Source organism: Gobio gobio (assembly GCF_949357685.1).
Source record: "Gobio gobio genome assembly, chromosome: 2".
Lineage (NCBI taxonomy): Eukaryota > Metazoa > Chordata > Actinopteri > Cypriniformes > Gobionidae > Gobio > Gobio gobio.
The window spans coordinates 63,589,879-63,604,419 of NC_137098.1; the positions used below are offsets into that span (position 1 = coordinate 63,589,879).

The window sequence follows — 14,541 nt, forward strand, 5'->3', positions numbered from 1 at the left end:
CTAGATTATTGTAATGCTCTACTGGGTGGTTGCCCTGCTCGCCTAATAAATAAACTCCACCTGGTCCAAAACGCAGCAGCTCGAGTTCTTACTAGAACCATGACCATATTAGCCCAGTTCTGTCAACACTGCACTGGCTGCCTATTAAACATCGCATACATTTTAAAATCTTGCTTATTACTTACAAAGCACTAAATGGTTTAGCTCCCCAGTACTTGGGCGAGCTCTTAACGCTTTATAGTCATCTCAAAATTCTGGCCAGTTGATAATAGCTAGCAGGGCCTAGCATAGACATTGAGACGAGTCCCCCCCCCCCAACAATTAGAAATCGCCAAATTGTCCCCTCCAATATTTGAAATTATTGCACTGCTCTCCTGCACTCATTCATGAATTTACAACGCTCTGTATGTTAGGATGACAAAAAGTTTTAAAAGTTTAATTGTTAGTCTGGTTTGCCTCAGTGGTCTAACGGCGCTCGTCAATGTCAAAATGATTGAGATGGCCAATCAAATCAAAGTATGCGGGTTTACGTTGTCTTTTGACTCATGCACATTCTTCACACAGACAAACGCCTCAATCTATCGCTTAATGTCATTACGGGGATATATATTCTTTCTGGTGAAATCACAAAAAACGTGTCCATGCTCTTAATATACAATCATTGAACATCTTTGTTTTTAATGAAGAAAAAAAACTATATGAGGGCGGACTAGAACCTGTAACCTTCGACATGGTTTACATTAATTCTACCACCACACTAGCACCACACCACTAAGGCATTCAAATGGGAACAGTGGATTTATTTATTCACTAACGGGAAGAATCTCGAGACTAACGATATATTAGACGCAAATTAATGCAACTATTATTTGCAAATAGTCCCAAAATTATTATTTCCCAACTAGAATTAGATCTAGAATTTCGTTCACGGTTCTGTTTCTTTATGCTTTATAAAAATAACAAAATTGCCCCCCAAAATGAGTGTAACTTTTAGCATAGTTTTAATCTAGTTTTCAAGTAAAAAAGTTAATTGATAAATGTTAAGATTTTTTTTTCTTCATTCAAGGCAAACCAACTGTTTTAATGCCTTGCCAAGAGAAGTATTTTGACCATGAAGTGCATTTGACAAATCACACCTGCACCATTCACCACATTATACACTACAGTATACTTAATTACTTTTAGCAATTGGCATTTCTATAGCCCAAACAGTAGAGCATGGCGCTGCCAAGGTCATGGGTTTAAATGCATGAACTGATCAAATGCCTTGAAATGAAGTCACTTTGGATAAAAGCATCTGCCAAATGCATACATGTAATTTGTTTATTTGTTAGATTCAGTGGTGCTGCACTTCTGTGGAGTCTTTTGTGGAACTTCTGAAACCCGTGAAATTCTTGTGTGAATATGTAAACGTGCACTTGGAAAATACTGCATGGACTCTTTTGGGTGGTTTATTAAGTGTTAAAGTGAGTCATGATGTACTGCTATTGTAATGAATCCGTCCTATTGATATTCATAAAGTTTTCCCTTTTTATGTTCCACAGAAGAAAGGAAGTCATTCGGATTTGGAACGACATAAGGGTGAGTAAATGATGACAAGTTTAATTTTTCAAGTCTTTTTCAGTTGAGTTAGTACACTGTGATCGTTTAGCAGCGTCATACGCATGTTTAAGTGTCTGAAATGTGGATTTAAAGGTTAAGATAAAAGCCAGAGGAAGAAAAACTTCCAAAAGAGCCTGTCTGTCTCTCTCACATTCTCTCCCTGGAGTCAGACAGGAGCGAGACGGGGGTGGAGATTAGACAGGCCGACGCCCCCTCAACCATAGGTGCCCACAGTGGGAGGGACACATATGTCTCTGTCTAATAAGTGGGCTGGGACAGAGACACCGCAGTGTTTTTCAGTAGTTTGATGGATGTGGCCTGAAGTGACTCAGTCTCTGGTCAGTGTTTTTGTGGTTGTGTCTCTCTTCCGCTCTATTTTTATATTTTTGGCAGGCCTTTGAACCTAAAAGGTGACTCACTTTCTTTCTATGGTCCAAAACCTGTGTGTATGCAGTGAAGACAGAAGCGAGGGAGTTGAACACACAACCTTGCACACATTTGTAAACAACAGCCATAAATATGCATCCGTGCACGCGAAAACTCCCTGAACCCGTAAGGAAAGTGTGCGAGACTCACGTGCCGAGGCATATACAGATCAGCTGCATGTGGTTTGTGTTTGTGTGTTTGACCCTTCTTCCCTTCCTCTCTCTCTTTCCCTGTCCCTCATTCTCTTTGGACTTGTTGCCTTTCCTTTACCAACTTCCAGCAGCTATCAAAGCACTGACTGAACATCCCAACACACACACACACACACACACACAAATTGCACATTCAGAGCATTTCACATACTAGCTCTTTTGTATGTGAGCTAAGAGAATCCAGATGCACGTGCCTGTTCACCTCTGTGTGTGTGTGTGTGTGTGTGTGTGTGTGTGTGTGTGTGTGTGTGTGTGTGTGTGTGTGTGTGTGTGTGTGTGTGTGTGTGTGTGTGTGTGTTTGTCTAAGTGTGAGCGGTCTGTAGCTGACTCAGCTGATAGTGAGCACTTAATAGGGTCTGTAGGACAGATCCGACAGCAGTTTATTAGGTCTGTGGGATTTCTGGGCTCACATTCAGACCTTGCTTTCAGGAGCAAGACTCTGAACACTGAACTGTGTTCAGAGCAAAACATGGTGTTGTTTATTATTGTAATATTTATTAACCCACCTCCTTAAATCCTCTGTTTAAAGCTGGCATTCTTCTAGTGTGAGCCGATCACAAATGGTCAGTGCTAAGCATAGGTGCAAAAAGAGTTCAAAACATAATTCGTGCCTTATTGACATGCATTAACGTCAACTGATACAGTAAGCAGAGGTGGACAAAGTACACAACTCCATTACTTGAGTAAAAGTAAAAGTACTACTGGTCAAATATTACTTCGTTACAAGTGAAAGTTGTAAAAACTGATTTTTACTTAAAGGGTTAGTTCACCCAAAAATGAAAATTAGCCCATGATTTACTCACCCTCAGGACATCCTATGTGTACATGACTTTCTTCTTACAGAAGAATAAAATCTGAGTTAAATCAGAGTTATATCCGACCGATCGCCTTCCATATTCAATTTACGGAAAAAGTGTAACGCCTCTCACAGTTTAAAATGCTTATGCTACGTCTGACGACATTGCACAGCAGTTACGCTTGTCAGACGTAGCATAAGCATTTTAAACAGAGGCATTACACTTTTTCCGTAAGTTGAATGCGGAAGGCGATCGGCCGGATATAACTGATTTAACTCAGATTGTATTCGTCTGAAAAGAAGCTAGATAATTTACATTTTATAAAGTTTTAAATATTATTTTTCTTACACAAACACACCACTTCGCTTCAGAAGGCCTTTATTAACCCCCAGGAGCCGTGTAGAGCAGATATATGATGGATAGAGTAAAATTCTATTAGAGTAAAAAAATCATGCACAGCAACTTCAAATTAAACCCTGCGGCTCGTGATGACACATTGATGCCTTAAGACACAAAACGATCCAGTATTTATGCTATTATTTCCCCTATTATCAGACGAATGTCATCAGCTCTCCAGACCGCCATAACTTCCTGCGAATAAGATCAAAATACCGGCGCGATCATAGAAATATATACATAGATTCCTCATTCGACCGATCCGCGCAGGCACTAATGAGGCATCTATGTATATAACTATGACCACGCCGGTGCTATTCACTTATTATATACTTAACGTTATCCGACGAACACCTAACGTTACAAACTTTCTTTTAAAATCTCAACAGCGAACTTGGCATTAGTGTAAATTATTCTTTGATTAGAGCTTTTATGTATTGTTTATCTACGGGCATGCTAAACATGGTTCTGTGTGTGATTTGGCTACTAGTAAAGCCAGTGTTTAGTGTTCGTTTTGGGTTAAACGTTCTTGCAACAGATATTTGGCTATAATCGTTCTAAAAATACAAAAGTATCAGTGCCATTCAGTGGCGATCACTATAGATCCGCAGTCTTTACTCTTGAGGACTGAACAGGTTCTGCTCGATCATCTTCACTAAAATGTTCTGGGTCTGATTCAGGCTCAGATTGGTATGGTTTTATTGACGCCATTGTTTCTAATATTACCAAAGCACAGTCTACAGGTAAAGGTAAGGGGCGTGGCGTTTCCGACAAACGTGCACTGCGGTTAGCGAATCACAACACACTGGGCCAGCTAACCAATCTGAGCCCATTACGTATTTTTGAGGGACTGGCTTCATACAACCCGGAAACCATCAGACCGTTTTACAAGGAGGGACAGAGCAGTGTAGAATAAAGGTCAAATATATGAAAAATAATGCAATTTTTTAAAAACGAAGCATGAACACATGTTACAGTGCACCCCACAAACACAATCAAGCCTTCAAAAGAATGTGTTTTACCACCCCTTTAAGAAACCAATTTTCAATCCCATCTAGTCCAACACCGCTAGTCACTTTTCATTAATTAATGGCATTCTGAACATCAATTGGTAAGATCTTCCTAAATGAATATAAATTATTACATGATGAAGTCTCATTAAAAGTGCCAGTATTCAAATAAGAAGGAGATACTAAAGTAACTTTCACACAGTTGCTAAAATATGTTACTTTGCACACTTCATATCACAGTCCTGCAAGGATGACAGAAAAGGTACTTGCATTTTTAGATCAAACATAATAATGGTTGACCGAGTGTGACCTGGACGCATCAGTGAATGGTGAGATATTTTGCTAAATAAAATGATCCCGCGAGAAGAATTGTGTGATAACTTTATGGTGTCTGTATCATCTCAGTGAGCTTTTATGATGTTTTATGCATGCGCAGGAAGTTGAATTTGGCGTGTACTGACGTTTCAGTGTGGACAAGAAACTTTTGGAAAACGCTAGTGTGGACGGTAACTCTATCCGGATTAATGTAGACGTAGCCTGAGAGGCAACTTTCTGTGTGTGCACAGAGAACCGGACTGAACTGAGCTCTTGTTCACATCATTATGCTTTTTCAGATTCATCCACATATGTCTGCTCTTCTCTTTCTCGTTTACTTTTTTTGACATTTTATGACACATGCAAGTGTATGTCTACTAAACTAATCATTAATGCTTTCAGGAAACTGAAATATCCTCTCTAAGTATGGCCATGGGTGCACACACTGCACAGAGGAACCGTCTTCTTCCATTCTGCTATAAACTGATCAGTTCAAAAAATGTTGGGAAACTTCACATGACACTACATGAGTTATTACTGATAGGCTTGCTGCAAAAAAACAAAAAAAAAGTCTTTCAAAGCTGCTACAGAAACGATTTTCGACTTCGAGGACCTTGATAGAAATGTAGTGGAGTAAAAAAATGTACTTAGTAACTGTCCACCTCTGACGGTAAGTTACCGTATATAGTCATGAAATCAAAAACCCTCCCGTTTGAAATCCTTGACCGTTGGTCACATTGTAGATGCATGTTAGTAGCAGAGGTAAACGGCAATGTGTCTCCATTTACCACTTGTGGCTGGATCACATGAGACGGATGTTAATACCAGGTGTAAACAGGGCCAAGGTCTCATACACACACACACACACACACACATACTCTACAAGCAATAAATGTGTGTGTGAATCTGTCAAAGGCTATTATTGTCACATACACATAGTGCATGGAAAAGATGGGCAGAGGTACTCGTGACAAATTGTTGAATGCAAGAACATTAGTTGCATCTTTTTTTTGTTGCATGTTTATATGTGTGTTTGTGTACCTACTTAACCATATACTGGATAAAACTGACAAAATCTCCCAAAACCTCCTTTGGGGGTGGCCTAATTTGTAAAAACGATGTGTAAATAAAGGTTTAGTTTTTTTTATGCAGAACGTTTTCTGTTAGGGTTAGGTTATAACTTTTATAACTAGCTGTATATAAAACACTAGAAAGCTATGCAATGTCCCCAATTTAGATTAAGTTAATGAAGTACGTGTGTGTGTGTGTGTGTGTGTGTGTGTGTGTGTGTGTGTGTGTGTGTGTGTGTGTGTGTGTGTGTGTGTGTGTGTGTGTGTGTGTGTGTGTGTGTGTGTGTGTGTGTGTGTGTGTGTGTGTGTGTGTGTGTGTGTGTGTGTGTGTGTGTGTGTGTGTGTGTGTGTGTGTGTGTGTGTGTGTGTGGTCCTGGTAAACCCTAGGTTGGCAAAGATGGCAACACCAGAAATCTTTGTGTAGTGTCTATTTACAGTAAGTGCACATAGCCCTTTTTGTTGGCAGGGGCTATTTACACTAACTCCGCCCACTGACATCTGGTTGGGCCAGACAAAATTACGGAAGATGTTGGATCGTCAACAGTAGCAATAGTGTAGGGGTAAAGGTGCGTGGGATAAAGTTTTGACGCAAATCGAACCGAGTTCGAATCCACCTTCCGTCGAACTCGCTCTACTCCCTTTTCCCATCCCATATAAGATCGGAAACGCATTTATTTTCGATAAAAATTTTGAAATTATTTGAAAAGTGGAAATAAAGTGTTTAACATGTTTAATAATAAAGGGCCCTATTTTAAAGATTTGAGCGTATGGTTTGAAGCACATAGTGCTGGTGCACTTAGGGTGTGTCTAAATCCACTTTGATCCAAAAGGGTTGTCCCTAGTCTCTTAATGAGTCATGGGTGTGTTTTGGGCGTAACGTGCAATAAACCAATCAGAGTCTCATCTCCCATTCCCTTTAAAAGCCAGTTGCGCTCGAACCATGGAGGATTCGCTATTTACACGAGCGGAAAGACTGAGCGCTTCTCCAGAGAGGAATTCTTTTATGTTTAATATTTAAAAATGTGTGTGTGCTGCTGCGCATCCCTGAGTGTGTAATAGGCAGAGTGTATGTGCGTTGGTCATCCACCTATAGGCGCACATTACTAACACACCCTTTAAATAACACAAAAAACACTGCCCTATTGACTTTAGAGCAGGTTTTTGTTGGTCAATCAGTCGTTTTCAGTTCCTCAAAATAGCAACACGCCAACAATGCGTCTGAACACACCTCGCTGTCAGACCAGACGCCCATGGGTGAACAGATGGGCGCGAGTGCATTTGCTATTTAAACAATAACTGCATCGGGCTGAAACTAGCAAAAAACACTTGCGTTGTGCCTGCCGTCGCATTGCGCCGGGTGTATGACAGGGCCCAAAGTGTTTATCGGTTAGGGGTAGATGTAGATGTAGGGAGGTGCAAAATAGTATCTGCCACTATTTATACGTATAAATAGCATCTTATTACTATTTACACTTATTGCAGTTAAAATATTGCTATTTTTACACAGTGTAGAAATACTATATTGCTGTTTTCACTGAGTGTAAATAGCAGCTATCACTATTTTACTAAGAAAATATGCTATATTCACTTATTGTAAATAGAATTTAAGCTACACTATGTAACTTTTCCGTCCACTAGAGGTCGCCTGTTCAAAACAAAGGCGTAGTTTGATGACGCCACGTTTGAGCGCAGAATCTCGGGACATGTGGTCTTCACCTCACAGCCGGTGGGAAACAGTCAGGATAGGACTCGGGCAGAAATCATGTTGATGGATGCGATTATTAACATAACTGTAGTCTGAAGCAGAGCAGGAGCGAGTGTTGTGGAGCTGAGCAAGGCCGCAGGAGCGATTGAAGAGCGGGACTGTTATTATGGCATAGTCGCCGGCATGACTTTTATTATGACACGGTTGTCGGTGCCACTTCCTCTTTTCCAGTCATGAGTATATGAGGTAACGCAGCTCTGTTTATCGTATTAGATATATCTGAGTGTGTTGAAAAGTAAGTTATGACGTTCGCTCGGCGGCTGCTATGACACTTGTTCACACTGCAGTGAGAGTAAAGTGTTTCACTGAATAAAACCGGAAACCGAGGGTGACGCAGATATGACGCAATCGACAGGCGACTCCCTCAAACGCATAGCTCACACGTCCCGGTTCCTTGGTTAAAATAGCAATTTTCTCACGATTTACAAATAGTTGAAAACATTTGGGATATTCTAAGTACTCAACTGAACAAAATATATAACACTGGCCTAGTGGTTTCTGGATATTTTACTGCAAAAATCCTACATAGTTCACCTTTAGTTGCTATTTACACTGTGCAAACAGCCGCTGCCAAATCTTTGTCCTTTTTTTGCTCCCTATGAGGAAAACAGCTTATAAATCACTCTAGAGATGTTTTTTGAAAATGTAAAAATGCAGAAAGTTTTCTGTAAGGGTTGTGTTCAGGGTTAGGGGATAAAATATACAGTTTGTACAGTATAAAAATCATAATGTCTATGGAACGTCCCCATAAAACATGAAAACCCAACGTGTGTTTATTTTATTGTGCACACCTGTTTGCATGTGAACTTTTAAGCATTTACATCTTTGCATTCTCAAATAACTCTCACATTCACACACACACACACACACACACATACACATGCTCCGTCCTACACAGACACACTTTTAAACTAACTCTGCAAGCTGTGGCTCTGGGCCAGAGGGTAAAGGTGAAAGATCAGATGGGAGAGTTGACCACATAAAAAAGCAGCGCTACTGCAGGGTCGAAAAGGTCACCTTCATAAAGGTCAGAGTTCATCCTGCCCTGTCATGCTTCAGCATGTGTCCTGAGCAGGTGTCCTAGCAACCGAACTGAAGTGTTTGCTGAGTAAACATACATCCGGGTGCACGAGCCCGAGCTCAACCGCACACACACACACACACAGTCTTTGATGTTCGGGATCCCGGTGGGTCAAGATGTGGTGGAAATATGGAGCAGATTTTTTAAAGGATTTTTTTTTTCCCTCCTTCCTGCTTTTCCGTCTATGTGAGGTCAGAATAAATCTGTGTCTCTGATCTTTGCCATAGCAAAACAGGGACCCGTGGGGACGGAGGCACATATGTGCTTGAATGCTTGCTCTTTTATTTGATCTGAGCAGTGTTGTATATGAATAAACACGCTTACAGATGATTTATTCAGTTGGGACTATGCAGGATTTATCTTAGATCTGGTTTGTGCATTTACTAATGGCAATATTAATTTCCACCCTGTTTCATTTGGGTTGTTATTCAGGTTGCTAGCTATAAACATATGCATGCTTGCGTCGTGTTATGATTTGCACTCGGACACATTTTGCAATGCAGTTACGTTTGAAATCAAGCTTGCGCAGCTAGAAGCATTTGTTCCCCGCGTAGAGTTTGTTTGAGATATTAAATCTGATCTTAATGCCTCATTTCAAACTCAAATAAACGTATTACTCAAAGTCCCCATGAAATCAAAGGGAAGTTGTTTGGCTTTTACTATGGATATGTTAGTTTTACTGTTATCTATAAGCTAGTCTGCTCCAAAACAATGACAAAATTCACATTTAGAAGATGTAAACATTCAAAACTTACAGTCTCTCACTTACGCCAATATGGATCAATGATTTTGAGGACATCACTGCACTTTAGCTTCTCATCAAATTTTCTGTCCAATCAAATGCTCTCTAGAATCTGAAGCCCCGCCCCTACAATATAAATAGATGCTTTAGCTGTGGGTAAAATCGGTCACTTGTTCACACAATTACTGTTTTCTCCAATCCAGAGACACGATAGCACAGAGCTGATCATATATGGTGCAGACCAGAAAACCTATCGGACCCATTTCAATTCTGCACAGAATGCTTTATTTTAAAGCGATATGGAGGAGATTAGCCAATCTCTCTGTGAGTGGTCATGACAGAAATATAATGATTTAACTGGTCCCTAATGGAGAACTCCACATGGCTAGTGGCCCCCAGGTAACTTGATTTTAAGACCCTTGGGTTAAACTGTGTGAAAGCAAACGAGTCCTTAGAACAAAGTCATAGGGCCGGATTTACTAAACAGGGCAAATTAGCGTGAGAGCGCAATTCCATAAAAGTGCAGATGGGAGTGTAAAGTTCAGCGTGTGATCCACTGACGACATGCAAATGAATCAACACAGACACAGCCGGATCATTTCCATAATGACCAATGCAATCTACCCATTAGCGCCTGTTTTAAGACACTCTTTGGGCGGTAAATAATGGCACAAACACCAGTAAATTGACGAGCGCAAACCTTAGTAAATCACCTTGTGTGATTAATTTACTGTAAATACTCTCCTCCCATGAATCTTGCACCTGAAACTCCTACAAATGCTTATGCAATAAGTACAGCCGCAAAAATAACCCTGTCCACGTCTTTTCAGCGCTAATTTATCACTGCGTCTTTACTTTAGTAAATCCTAACGCCAAAAGAGGGTTTGCGCTGGCGCAGTCTGTTAGTAAATCTGGCCTTAAAGTCTGGCCTGAAGTTTCCCTTCATGCTGTGTGCTTGTGCATGCATTTGTGTTTGCACATCTGGTTAAGTAGGTGTGCAAATGCCTTGTGCAAAACGTGTGTGGATTTGCGAGTTGTCATCGTGGTTCCTGCTGATGTTTATCGCTGTTGCCTGTTTATTTATCTTATACGCCACGTGAACTAGACAGTGAATGTGATCCCGTTTGAGTGTGTGTATACGAGCTATATGATTCCTCCTGCTGCTTATAGTTTTGTGTTCATGCCTGTGTTACCAGCATTACTAAAAATATCCCCTAAACCCGCTCACCTCCTCCTGCACCCCCCGCTGTGGATCGCTCCACCCTGTCATGAAATGCACGCTACTCCTGCCGCACATTCCACATGGAGAGCAAACCAACTCCCTGCAGAACCAAAAGGGGGGGTATTCCCAATGAGCCTGTCTTGCAATATGCAAATGAGCTGGGGAATAGTATTTTTTTTCTTCATATTTGTCACGTGCTCAGCACACACGTGAGCAAAAGTTTTGCTTTGCAACGGTTGCTTGCATGCATGCTCTTGCGCATGCTTAGGTGTGCATGCAAGTCGTCTCCCAGTATATGTTTTGATTTTTATACGGTATTTTCCATGCATGTGTTTTTATTCCCGTATGTGTGTGTTTGGCCAGCTGTGTGGAGGTACATTCTTTAAGCTCCAGGCGGAGGGGGGTTGGAAAATAGAGCAGGCGAATACCAAATTCCGATTCTCCCTCTGAACATGTCCAGGGCTAAACTGCAAACTCAACAAAACTCACGTGGCTCTCTGTTTTTCTGTTCTGTCCATCTGTTTCTCGTATGAAGCGAGTTGACTTTGAGTTGAGAAATTGCAGATTTGGTTATTCTACAGATTGACGCTCTGCATTGCTTTAATACTATAATCGTGGGATCTTTCGCACTATGATGTCATAATAACATGATGCCAGCCCCGCCCCCTTTTTACTCCCACTAGTCTAAACAGGAAGCACTTTGGCTCCTGTTTTTCTGGGTTACAAATAAACTATATTTCTTGTACTCTTTCTTTCTATTCACTCTCGTTCCTTCTCTAGCACAGATTGGGGAAATGCTATATTTCTTGGTTGCAGGATTTAATCTGAAGAGCTGAAGAGTTTAATTTGAATGTATAATCATAGCAACCAGGTGTTTATATCTATGTGTTGTCTATGTTTATGTGAAAAAAGTAGGCCCATTTACACCTGGAATTAACATCAGTCTTGGGTACCACAAATCATATATGAACAGCAGTAAATACAGGTACTGTTCAAAAGACTGAGTTTGGTAAGGTTTTTTAGTGATTATGAAAGAAGTCTCAAGATTAGAGTAAAATAGTAAAAACAGTATTACAATTTATATTATTAACAGTATTAACAGTTTACAATTTATTTTCTATTTTGGTTTCATGTAAAATGTAGTGTACTCTTGTGATGCAAAGCTGTATTTTCAGCATCATTCCTCCAGTCTTCAGTGTCTCATGATCCTTCAGAAATCATTCTGATATGATGATTTGCTGCTCAAGAAACATTTAGTTGCTTTTGGGAAGAAACCTTGTATCTCCACAAACGCTACTTTTCAGGAAATGGAGATTTTGACCAGCGAATTTATGAGAATTTATGTATATACACTATATTGCCAATAGTTTTGGGGCCTGCCTTTACATGCACATGAACTTTAATGACATCCCATTGTTAATCCGTAGGGTTTAATATGGAGTTGGCCCAGCTTTTGCAACTATAACAGCTTCAGCTCTTCTGGGAAGGCTTTCCTCAAGGTTTAGGAGTGTGTTTATGGGAATTTTTGACCATTCTGATGTTGGACGAGAAGGCCTGGCTCTCAGTCTCTGCTCTAATTCATCCCAAAGGTGTTCTATCAGGTTGAGGTCAGGACTCTGTGCAGGCCAGTCAAGTTCCTCCAAACCAAACTCACTCATTCATGTCTTTATGGACCGATGCTTTGTGCACTGGTGCGCAGTCATGATGGGACAGGAAGGGGCCGTCCCTAAACTGTTCCCACAAAGTTGGGAGCATGAAATTGTCCAAAATATCTTGTATGCTGAAGCATTAAGAGTTCCTTTCACTGAAACTAACGGGCCAAGCACAACCCCTGAAAAACAACCCCCACACCATAATCGCCCCTCCACCAAACTTTACACTTGGCACAATGCAGTCAGGCAAGGACCGTTCTCCCAGCTGAACCCAGACTCGTCCATCGGATTGCCAGACAGAGAAGCGTGATTGGTCACTCCAGAGAACACGTCTCCACTGCTCTAGAGTCCAGTGGCGGCGCGCTTTACCCCACTGCATCCCACGCTTTGCATTGCACTTGGTGATGTAAGGCTTGGATGAGCTGCTCGGCCATGGAAACCCATTCCATGAAGCTCTACACACTGTTCTTGAGCTAATCTGAAAGCCACATGGAGTTTGAGACAGCGATCTGTCTCAATTTACCATTTGTGATTGGATCCACCGGACATGGATGTTAATGTCAGATGTAAACAGAGGCGTAGTGCAGTGTAAAATTACTATATTTTTGTAGTCAGTATGTTCATCAGGGCCAGCTGACTGTGGCAAACTAGCACATTGAATTGCACTTAACCTTCACCTCACATTCACAGTCTGAATGCGTGCGTGTCTCTCTGTGTCTGTGTGTGCATTTTGCAGACATGCATTAATAGATTATTGATGCACTCTTGTGATGGTTTACAGTCAGATGGAGGTGGAAATTGACCTATAATTTCATGCTGATGCCAGACAGACAACACAAATACTCATTTATATCCTCAGAGAAAACGATTTATCATGGAGAGAGAGAATAAGACAAAAGCAAGACAGGGTAAGAGAAAGTCATAATAGAGTTTTCTTCATAACACCCTTCTCTCTCTCTCTCTCTCTCTGTCTGTCTCTCTCTCTCTCTGTCTGTCTCTCTCTCTCTTTCTCTCTCTCTCTCTGTCTGTCTCACCCTAGTCCTCATTTTGAACAGATGGGTTGAGGTATCAGTTTTTAATGAAAAAGGGAGTGTGAGAGTCACGTGAGCGTCTCTCTCACACATACTGGCATTTCAAATCTTTCTGGAACTCGCATACAGTCATCTAGTTTGGAACAAGATAGATGGTTCAATTTTCTGCAAAGCAAAAAAAATATTGTTCGTGTGTTATTGAATATTGGAATAATTGCGTGTTAACTTTTGTCTTTCAGAGCAAGCACATGATGCTGAGATTCTATATGCAGATGTATTAGTCCGACTTTAAAAAATTTGACTAGTATGATTTCAGTCAAACTAAATTGTTTACATGACATTTTAAAAGGCTAAAATATTGCTTTATTCTGACTGAAAATTCCTTACAAAGATTTTTAAAATGTGAAAAAAAAAAAACGAAAGAGAAACAAAAAGAAGCCGCCTTTGGCTCACCAAGGCAAACAATACAGTGACTACTGTTTACTATTACAATAATAATATATTTTTGTCACAATTTCTTCAAGTTAACACAAACTTTTATTTTGACGAGTTGTCATAAAGACCCTTTTGAGTTTCTGTGTGTATATAAAATTGCGTTTCTCAAATGAAATGGTGAAATGCTGGTCAGGTGAATCTCAGAGCAGCTCTGGAGGTGAAGGTCATGTGTTCATGTTCTCATATAGTGTGACGTCAGACGCTGAAAACTTCAGATTTCAATAGCAGTCTTTAATGCTTTAATATTCACAAACACAAGTCCATATCGTGATTGGTTAATTAATTCTACTCTGTGATTCTGTTTGTGCTTTGCGAATCGCAGAAATCCCGGGGCCCTAAGTGTATTAGTGGCTGTACTGATGTTACTCATCAGCTCATAACGATTCTAATGGGTTAACAGTGTTCACATGAATTGATTGACAGTTTTCCTAAAGAAAGTTAACTTCATTTGAAGCAATGTGAAAAGACAGGAATGGTGCATTGTGGGATGCATTGTTAGGAATGTGCTGATTGGTAATTGCACACAGCTGTGGCTCATTAGATGTTAATTGCCAATTAATCAGCATCTCCTTGTTGTGTATTTTATACAAAGAAGAGAAATGAGAGGTTGGAAATGTGGAAAAGAGGAAACGATTTGTGCTGTGAGTTGAAGAGCGTGATTCTCACTTTCCTTTCCTCCTATCAGAGTTTCCTTTCTCTCTGTCAACACTTGCTCTCTCTCCGCT

The 14,541-nt window shown here is 40.5% G+C and overlaps 1 protein-coding gene across 7 annotated transcripts in view; it reads left to right on the top strand.

Moving 5' to 3' along the window:
• kdm6ba (lysine (K)-specific demethylase 6B, a) overlaps window positions 1-14,541 on the top strand; it is a 127,750-nt gene that overhangs the window by 52,952 nt on the left and 60,257 nt on the right. For all 7 annotated transcript variants that reach the window (XR_013815956.1, XM_079809158.1, XM_079809163.1 and 4 more), the window contains one exon: window positions 1,545-1,581. The gene's annotated coding sequence lies outside the window, so the exon portion shown is untranslated. The remainder of the gene's footprint in view (window positions 1-1,544; window positions 1,582-14,541) is intronic.